The 9,660-nt window shown below is 38.3% G+C and overlaps 1 long non-coding RNA gene across 8 annotated transcripts in view; it reads left to right on the plus strand.

The window, feature by feature from the left end:
- Positions 1 to 9,660, plus strand: part of LOC141548957 (uncharacterized) — a 1,406,018-nt gene that overhangs the window by 1,108,376 nt on the left and 287,982 nt on the right. The gene's annotated exons all lie outside the window — the stretch shown is intronic.

A 9,660-nucleotide genomic window follows, 5' to 3' on the forward strand; every position in this document is an offset into this window, starting at 1 on the left:
TTTTCTCCAAAGGTCTATCATACCTAGTTTTTCTAATGTTCTATTTACCTTTTCAATTTCTTTCTTATTTGTTTTGTGATTTGATTTGTCTAAATCTGAGAGTACAAGGTTGAGATCTCCCACTATTATAGTTTTGCTGTCTATTTCTTCTTGCAACTCTCTTAACTTCTCCTTTAGGAAGTTAGATGCTATACCACGTGGTGCATATATGTTTAGTATTGATATGGCTTCATTATTTATGCTACCTTTCAGCAGGATATAATTTCCTTCCTTATCTCTTTTAATTAGATCAACTTCTGCTTTTGCTTGATCTGAGATAAGGATGGGTACCCTGCTTTTTTGGCTTTACCTGAAGCATAATAGATTCTGCTTCAAACTTTTACCTTTACTCTGTATGTATCTCCCTGCTTTAAGTGTGTTTCCTGTAAACAACATATTGTAGGGTTCTGAATTTTGATCCAGTCTGTAATCCACCTCTGTTTAATGGGAGAGTTCATCCCATTCACATTTACAGTTAAAATTACTAATTCTGTATTTCCTGCCATCATATTATCCCTGGATTATGCTTTTTTTATCCCTTGACCCCCCCTGAACCCCTTCCCCAATATTTAATTTATAGACCCCACTTGTGACACGCAGCCCTCCCTTTTTAGTATCCCTCCCCCCTCGTTTTAAGTCCCTTCCCCTTTCTTGTACCCTTCCCTTATTCCCCTTTTCTTTTCCCTTTTCCTCTTCCCCCTTTTAATGAGGTGAGAGAGAATTCTCTGAAAAACAAATATGTCAATTATTTACTCTTTGACCCTATTCTGATGAGAGTAAGATTCACACAATGTTTCTCTCCCTCTCTAAATTCCCTCAGATATGGTAGATTTTCTATGCCTCTTCCTGGGGTGTAGTTCCCCTCTTTTTATCTCTCCTTCCCCTTTTTCTGATACTTTCCCCTTCCCTTTATTACTTCCCTTTGTGGACTTTCTGTATATCCACAACAGAGATACAGTTCTGAAGAGTTCTTTTTACCTTTTTCTGTTTCTCTTCAGTCTTGTGCATGTAGATCAAATTTTTTGTTTAAGTATGGTTTTTTTCTTAGAAACAAATGGAATTCCTCTGTTTCATTAAATAACCATCTTCTTCCATGGAAGAAAATGCTAAAGCTAGCTGGGTAGTTTATTCTTGGTTGCAATTCTTGTTCTTTTGCCTTTTGGAATATCAGGTTCCAGGCCCTACTATCCTTTAATGTGGAGGCAGACTTATCTCACTTGACCCTTATTGTGGCACCTTGATATTTGAATTATTTTAAATCAGGTACACTTAGACCACCTTCCTCTGACTTTTTCTTCATTAGTTCCCTTGCAATTCTCGACCTTTTATTCTTCCATATGAATTTTGTTGTTATTTTTTTTCCTAGGTCATTAAAATAGTTTCTTGGGAGTCTGATTGGTATAGCACTAAATAAATAGATTAGTTTGGGGAGTATTGTCATCTTTATTATATTCATTCGGCCTATCCAAGAACACTGAATGTCTTTCCAATTATTTAAATCTGACTTTATTTTTGTGGCAAGTGTTTTGGAATTTTGCTCATATAATTCCTGACTCTCCTTTGGTAGATATATTCCCAAATATTTTATACTATCGACTGTTATTTTGAATGGAATTTCTCTTTGTATCTCTTGCTGTTGGATTGTGTTGGTAATGTATAAAAATGCTGAGGATTTATGTGGATTTATTTTGTATCCTGCAACTTTGCTAAAATTCTGAATTATTTCTAATAGCTTTTTAGCAGAGTCTTTGGGGTTCTCTAAGTATACCATCATGTCATCTGCAAAGACTGATAGTTTGATTTCCTCGTTTCCTACTCTAATTCCTTGAATCTCTTTCTCGGCTCTTATTGCCAAGGCTAGAGTTTCTAGTACTATATTGAATAGTAATGGTGATAGTGGGCAACCTTGTTTCACTCCTGATCTTACAGGGAAAGGTTCTAGTTTATCACCATTACATATGATGTTTACTGAAGGTAGTGTACCTGATTTAAAGCTATATTATAAAGCAACAAAACCATTTAGTATTGGCTAAGAAATAGACTAGTTGATCAGTGGCATAGGTTAGATTCACAGGGCCAGATAGTGAATAAAAATAGCAATCTAATCTTTGACAAACCCACAGATCCCAAATTTTGGGATAAGAATTCATTATTTGACAAAAAACTGCTGGGAAAACTGGAAATTAGTATGGCAGAAACTAGGCAAGGACCCACATTTAAGACCACATACTAAGATTAGATCAAAATGGGTCCAAGATTTAGGCATAAAGAACGAAATCATAAATAAGTTGGAGGAACATGGGATGGTTTACCTCTCAGACTTGTGGAGGAGGAAGGAGTTTGTGTCCAAGGGAGAACTAGAGACCATTATTGATCACAAAATAGAACATTTTGATTACACCAAATTAAAAAGTTTCTGCACAAACAAAACTAATGCAAACAAGATTAGAAGGGAAGTAACAAATTGGGAAAACATTTTTACAGTTAAAGTTTCTGATAAAGGCCTCATCTCCGAAATATACAGAGAATTGACTCTAATTTATAAGAAATCAAGCCATTCTCCAATTGATAAATGGTCAAAGGATATGAACAGACAATTTTCAGATGAAATTAAAACTATTTCCACTCATATGAAAGAGTGTTCCAAATCACTATTGATCAGAGAAATGCAAATTAAGACAACTCTGAGGTATCATTACACACCTGTCAGATTAGCTAAGATGACAGGAACAAATAACGATGAATGTTGGAGGGGCTGTGGGAAAACTGGGACACTGATGCATTGTTGGTGGAGTTGTGAAAGAATCCAACCATTCTGGAGAGCAATCTGGAATTATGCCCAAAAAGTTATCAAACTGTGCATTCCCTTTGATCCAGCATTGCTGCTATTGGGCTTATATCCCAAAGAAATACTGAGGAGGGGAAAGGGACCTGTATGTGCCAAAATGTTTGTGGCAGCCCTTTTCATAGTGGCTAGAAACTGGAAGATGAATGGATGTCCATCAATTGGAGAATGGTTGGGTAAATTATGGTATATGAATGTTATGGAATATTATTGTTCTGTAAGAAATGACCAACAGGAGAAATACAGAGAGGCTTGGAGAGACTTACATCAACTGATGCTGAGTGAAACGAGCAGAACCAGAAGATCATTATACACTTCAACAATGATACTGTACGAGGATGTATGCTGATGGAAGTGGATTTCTTCAACATAGAGAAGAGCTAATCCAATTCCAATTGATTAATGATGGACAGAATCAGCTACATCCAGAAAAAAATAACACTGGGAAATGAGTGTAAACTGTTATTTTTACCTTCTGAATCCAATTCTTCCTGTGCAACAAAAAATTCGGTTCTACACACATATATTGTATCTAGAATATACTGTAATATATTTAACATATATAAGACTGCTTGCCATCTGGGGGAGGGGGTTGGGAGAGGAAGGGAAAAAATCTGTATAGAAGTAAGTGCAAGGGATAATGTTGTAAAAAATTACCCATTCATATGTACTGTCAAAAAAAAAGTTATAATTATAAAATAAAATAAAAATTAAAAAAAAACAAAAAAGCAAAAAAAAAAAAAAAAAGATATTTGAATTGTTTTTTTCCTCGCTGCTTGCAATATTTTTTCCTAGTTTGGTAGTTCTGCAGCTTAGCCACAATTTTCTGTGGAGTTCTTTTTTTAGGGTCTTTTTCAGAAGGAGTTCAATGAATTCTTTTGACACCTATTTTCCCTTCTGTTTCTATTATCTCTGGACAGTTCTCTTTGATGATTTCCTGTAAAATAGGATCTAGGCTCTTTTTTTGATCATAGTTTTCAGGAAGTCCAATGATCCTCAGATTATCTCTCCTAGATCTATTTTCCAAGTCTATAGATTTTCCCAGTAAGTATTTGACGTTATTCTCCAGCTTTTCTTTTTTTTTTGTTTGTTTGTTTGTTTGTTTGTTTGTTTTGTTTTGTTTGACTGATTCTTGGTTTCTCAATGAATCATTCATTTCTATTTGTTCCGTCATGATTTTTAATGAGTTATTTTCTTCATTCACATTTTTTAGTCCTTTTTGTATATGCCCAATTGAGTTTTTAAATGAATTATTTTGCTCTGTTGAATTTTTTTCCATTTCACTATTTCTTTAGAGAGTTATTTTCTTTTTCCAATTCAGAAATCCTTCTTTCCTGTGATTTTTTAACCTTTTCTAATTCACACATTTTTTTTCCCTGCACCTCCTGTGAATTCTTAAATTTTTCCAACTCAAATTTCAGGACGTTGTTACTCTCTATCATAGCTTCTCTTTCCTTTCCCCATTTTTCTTCAAACTCTCTTAACGTTTTAATAGTCTCTTCTAGGAGATAGTTATGTGATGGGGGGCAGGTATCATTTCCCTTTAGAGTATTATCTGGAGACTCTCTGCTGTTAGTCTTCTCGGGGTTGGATACCCACTCTTTCTCTGCATAGAAGGTGTCAATTCGTTCTCTTCAGCTTCTTACTCATTGTTAAAAATCTGTTGGGGTCTGCCCTTGGGGTAAGAAGTTTATTTACCAGCTTCCTCACAGACCAGAGGTAGAATGCAACAACCCTGTGCCTGAGCTAAGAGAGAGCTCTGGGAGAGAGTTCCTCTCCCCCCTCTCCAGAAATGCCTCAGAGGTGGTTAGCATGTCTGTGCTGTGAGGAGTACCCAGTTAAGGACCTGCTATGTGGCCTAGCGACTGCCCTGAGGTTTAAGACTGAACAGTAAAGGCGACACAAAGCCCAGCCAAAGCCTCCCGTGGGGCCGTGGATATTAACAGCTGACGTGAAAAGCCCCTGTGCTCAAACCGCAAGTGTCTGGCTGGAAACTGCAGCCCCTACTTCAAATGTTCCGCTTTTCTGGGAATCCTGCTGCTGCTAGAATTCCACTGCCTGTGGATTAGAGGCTGCCTAGGGCTGTGTCCCCGCTGTTCAGGCTCTCAACTACCCCAAGGAGTAGCCCCAGGTAGCAGAAAGTAGCTGCACAGCCTTGCCGAGATCTATTAGGACACTTCTGTATTGGGGTGGATTTAGGATCTGGCTTTATATTTTAAAGTAGTTTGGTTTCTCTTCTGAACTGCTGTTTTATAAGCAGAGAAGAGCTAACAGCCTGTGTCAGATTCCTCTATCTCAGTGGCTTCTCTGATCTGAGTTCTCCCCAGCCCGATTGGCATAGTGTGCTAGAACCTAACCCTGTCTGTGCTGGTCTTTTTTTTTCCTCCCCTCAGAACCGACCTTTTCTATTGAAATTCCAGATTGTCTTCAGCTGGTAAGTTATGCTTCTAATCCTTGTGGTTTTTATCAGTCCAAAGTTATTTTTGAGGCTGATTTAACTAACTGGTAATGAGGGAAGAAGGGAGCTTACAAATTCGCGTTTATCTTCTCTGCCATCTTGGCTCCGCCCCCCAATAAGCTTCTTCATAGTAAGATTCTCGCATTACTGTTTGCAGAAGACATGGTCCCATTTCACTGAAATTCTACTTTAGCTCTTTAACAAAGTTAAACAAAGTTTAACAATAAATAAATAAATAAAAACAAAGAAAGGGTTGAGCTCAACTGAGTTACAAGGGATGAAGTCTAAGAACATAAAACTATGTAGGAAGAGATAAAAAGGAGCAATTATTTCATAAAAATGAGAAAGAAAATTTAGAACTGATTGTTATGGGCCAGAACTCTGTACTTGAAACAAGGATTCTTACAAGGCGCTGACCCAGTGGAATTGGGACAATCAATGGTTATCTAGTTTAGCATGGTGATTAATAGTTCTCTAGTTCAGTACCTGTACTAAGTACTTAATCTAGTCCTACAAGATTCATACTTAGGATGATGTAATTAAAATAGAGCATATAAAGCTGGGACAAACTCAGCCAGAGACATTCCATCTTGGGTCAGGCTCCTGGTGGCTCTCCTAGGGGACCGTGGGACTCAGAGACAGATTCACTCCATCTCCAAGGCTAGTCTAAAAGGCTCTCCAGAAAGCTGAGCCCCAGGCAAGGAAATTAGACTATGAAGGAGAGAATAAAGGATTTGGACTTTAACACCTGGCTGCTCTCATGGTGATTACTTTGCTGAAAAGAAAGCTGCTCCAAGGCCTCCAGAAAACCAACCACAACACTACAAGTGATAAAGAAGCAAGCAAGCTGAGGGGGGAAGGAATTTTTCTGTTGTTACCAGGAAGGACAGAAGGAGACTTAGGCGGGGATAAGGAATAAGAAGGGAAAAGTGTCAGGAAGAAGTAAAACAACAATGAGGAGACAGAGGGCAAATAAGGTGAAGAGGAGAGTGGGGGAAATAGGAAAAGGAAAATACACATACTGATTTACTTGTAAGGCAGAAATGGAGAACAGACTAAAATTCAACAGCTTATTGCGTTCAAGCAAAATGAAACTTGTGTACATAATGCATATCATATATAATGAGATACACACAGATAAAATAAGGAGGAGGAACAGAATTTATTACATAAAACAGCTGGGGCATTGATGCTGTTTGAGTGGTCTAGATTCCTGGTGGCCTAGAGATAAGTGGCTATGAGAGTGTAATTAAGAATCCCTTTAAATTGGCCACAGGTTTTAGGAGTGAAAGAATTCACTCATCCCCGAATTATTACTTTCAAAATGAAAGTTTGTTAGACAGAAATCAGTTTACCAAGAGACTGACTTCCATAGTGGCAGATCTCTGGAAAATGGAGTTTTGCAGTGAGGATGCAGTTCTCAGTGGACAGAATGTCCTGACAGTAAAGGGACCTACCAAGATCCATCTGCTAAAGACCTTCCTTGATGGAAACTATTATATTGAGTGTCTTGGTGGGGGTTGGGACGGCCCAAGCAGGTCAGACCCAGTGGGGGCTGGGGCAGCCCGGATCTCCTATTGGAATTAACATTTCAAAGGGATGCTTTTTGACCAGGATTTGTAATTGAATCAAAGGCTCTGGCATTCTGGAAAGATAACTTACCTAGGGAGGATATGCCTCAGCCAGGAATGGGCTGAGCATCTGAAAGGGATCACAGATCATGAGGAAATACAGTTTCTTAAAGGGACCATACTCTGCTTCAGAATCAATTGTGACTTTTAAATATATTTTCAAAAGGAAGAGAAATAACAAAGAAAACCCCATAGACAGCAGGAACACAGAGTTTCAGACAAAAATGCACAGTAAATTAAAAAGGGGGAAAAAGGAAAGGAATTAACAAAAAAGATAAACAAGAAAGAAATTGAATTTCAAATAAGAACTAAAGCAAACATAAAAAGATATTTTTTAATGTAACCTACTTTCTAACAAGTTCAAATACCATTCCGAAATAATTCATGGTGACCAAAATTTGACTATATTTAATAAATTGATAAATAAAGACGTGCAACTTTTGAGACAGACAGCAAAACAATTTGATTACAGTTTTGTATGAAACATTTGGAAAGAAAGGTCAAGGAAGGAGCCCTTGTTAGGCTGCTGATTTCCTGATAGAGCACTAAACCGGGCTATGGATTGGATGGCTAACACCAAATTGTGTGTATCAGAGCAAATCAGAAGTAGGCCACAAACAAGGGTTTTAAGAACATTCTATGTCTTACAGCTATAAAACGAGTACTTATTGGACTTGGGAAATTTCAAAGAAGAGTCTTAGGAGTTAAGGGAGAAGAACACTGAAGTATAAAGATATTCAAATAAAGGAAGATTACAAGTTACTTGCCAATTAGACTATGATTTTTTGAGGGAAAAGGATTTTGTTTTATCTTTCTTTGCATTTTTAGTGCTGAGCATAACGCCTGGTAAATAAGAGGTGCTTAATAAATGTTTATTGATTGAGACTTTATTTTAGCTGTAGTTACACAGCTTCTTAAGTGCAATAGGTTTTATCCTTCCTTGATTCTCAAAAAGTTTTGGCGCTTGATTGCTCCCTCTTTCTGATTATTTTCTTTTTTCTCTGTCATATTATTTTGTCATCATTCTCCTATTCTTAATCCTTTTAGTACCTTTCAAGATGTTTCTCCTCTCTGTGATCATTATTTCTCCTATTGTGCTCATTGGTCATTTCTCTAAGTACGTTATTCTCCCCATTCCTTTACTTTTATTCTCATAATAATGGACATCTATGACCTGAGGCACTATTAGTAAAGGGCCCATGTCCACCCTGGACAACAGCCCTCTTATTCTGGTCACCAACCTCCACCCACCCACCCCACCCCCACCTCCCAACCCAGGGAATAACATTAACCTGAACACTCCTGGTTTTCTTGCTGGGAAAGACCCAGGGTCTTAACACCTCCATCACAGGCACAGGAACTGCCACTACATTTTTATCTCCATCACAGGAAGAATATACTTTCCACAATTCTTTATGGTTATAGAAAGTGTTCAATGTCTTTTTGTTCTTTCCAATTACAATATTGTAGCCTCATTACATTAGTGCAGATCTTCAGACTATTTTTACAAAATATTCTTTGAAATTAATTTTGAACTAAATTACCAACATGTCCTTTGGAAGTTTCAGTTTTCATTTTACTTTTTTCACTAACTTGAGGCTTTTGAAAATCAACATAAGGAGAGGACTTTGGGAGATTCACAAGTAGGATTGACTTCCAGGAAACCCACAATCCCACACTCTTAAAGGTGGAGTCTGATTCATTCCCCCGCCTACCTTTGTGCTGGCTGGAGACATTAGGACAAGAGCTCCTGAGAACCAAGGAAAGAGGAAGGCTAGCCGAGCCCCAAGTGAAGGAGAGATTTGGAAAGAGACAGTAAAGGATTGGGACTTTATCCCCTGGTTGTATTTAGGATTATTGAACTGAACTGAAACTAAGGCTGCTTCCAGAAGCTCCCCAAGAGATCTGCTCACAGAAAACGATTACAATTTAGAGAAGAGAACATCACAGTTACCTGGTATTTCATTAGCTGTCTCAGGAATGTCTGTGGAGTTATCAGGTATAACTTCCTGCATTACACTTCTTGGTTTATGTTTTTATTTTTAAAGCTTTTTGTTTTCAAAACATGGACAATGATCTATTCACCCTTATGGACCTAGCGTTTATTCTATTATTTGTTGAAGGTAAATCAAGATGTTGCCCATGGTGACCACTCACCCTCCATAGACTACCTCACTCCCAGTTTTGGTGACCATCTGTTGTTTCACGGCTGCCAATGATTCTGTCAATCTCACCGTGTCTAATGGGACTGTGAAACCTGAGCACATTTTGATCTGCAGGGGGTGATAGTACTGTAACCCCAACGTCCCCAGGTTTAATGTAATAAGATTTCTGTCTTCCAGACTTGCCTCAGTCATTTTTCACATGGCCTTGCAGGAGGGATATCACTGCATATCTCAGCCTCTGCAAGGGTTATCTCACCTTTGGATGCTAATTGGACACAAGTCACCTCCATCTCCACCCTGATCAGTCAGAAGCCATTGTGGAAGATGAGCCCTGCATCTCCAGCCCCAAATGAATTGGGGTCTCCGTTCTTTGGGACGGGAATGATGGAATCACAGCCTCTGCCCCAGCCCAGATATCCTGTCCCTTTCTCTCAGGAACTTCACTGGAGCAACAGGACCCTTTAGCTTTTCCATGCACATGTGGCTGCTGCTTCCACCCTAGAAGAATGCCTACCATAATCC

This window comes from Sminthopsis crassicaudata, chromosome X, assembly GCF_048593235.1.
Source record: "Sminthopsis crassicaudata isolate SCR6 chromosome X, ASM4859323v1, whole genome shotgun sequence".
Taxonomy (NCBI): Eukaryota; Metazoa; Chordata; class Mammalia; order Dasyuromorphia; family Dasyuridae; genus Sminthopsis; species Sminthopsis crassicaudata.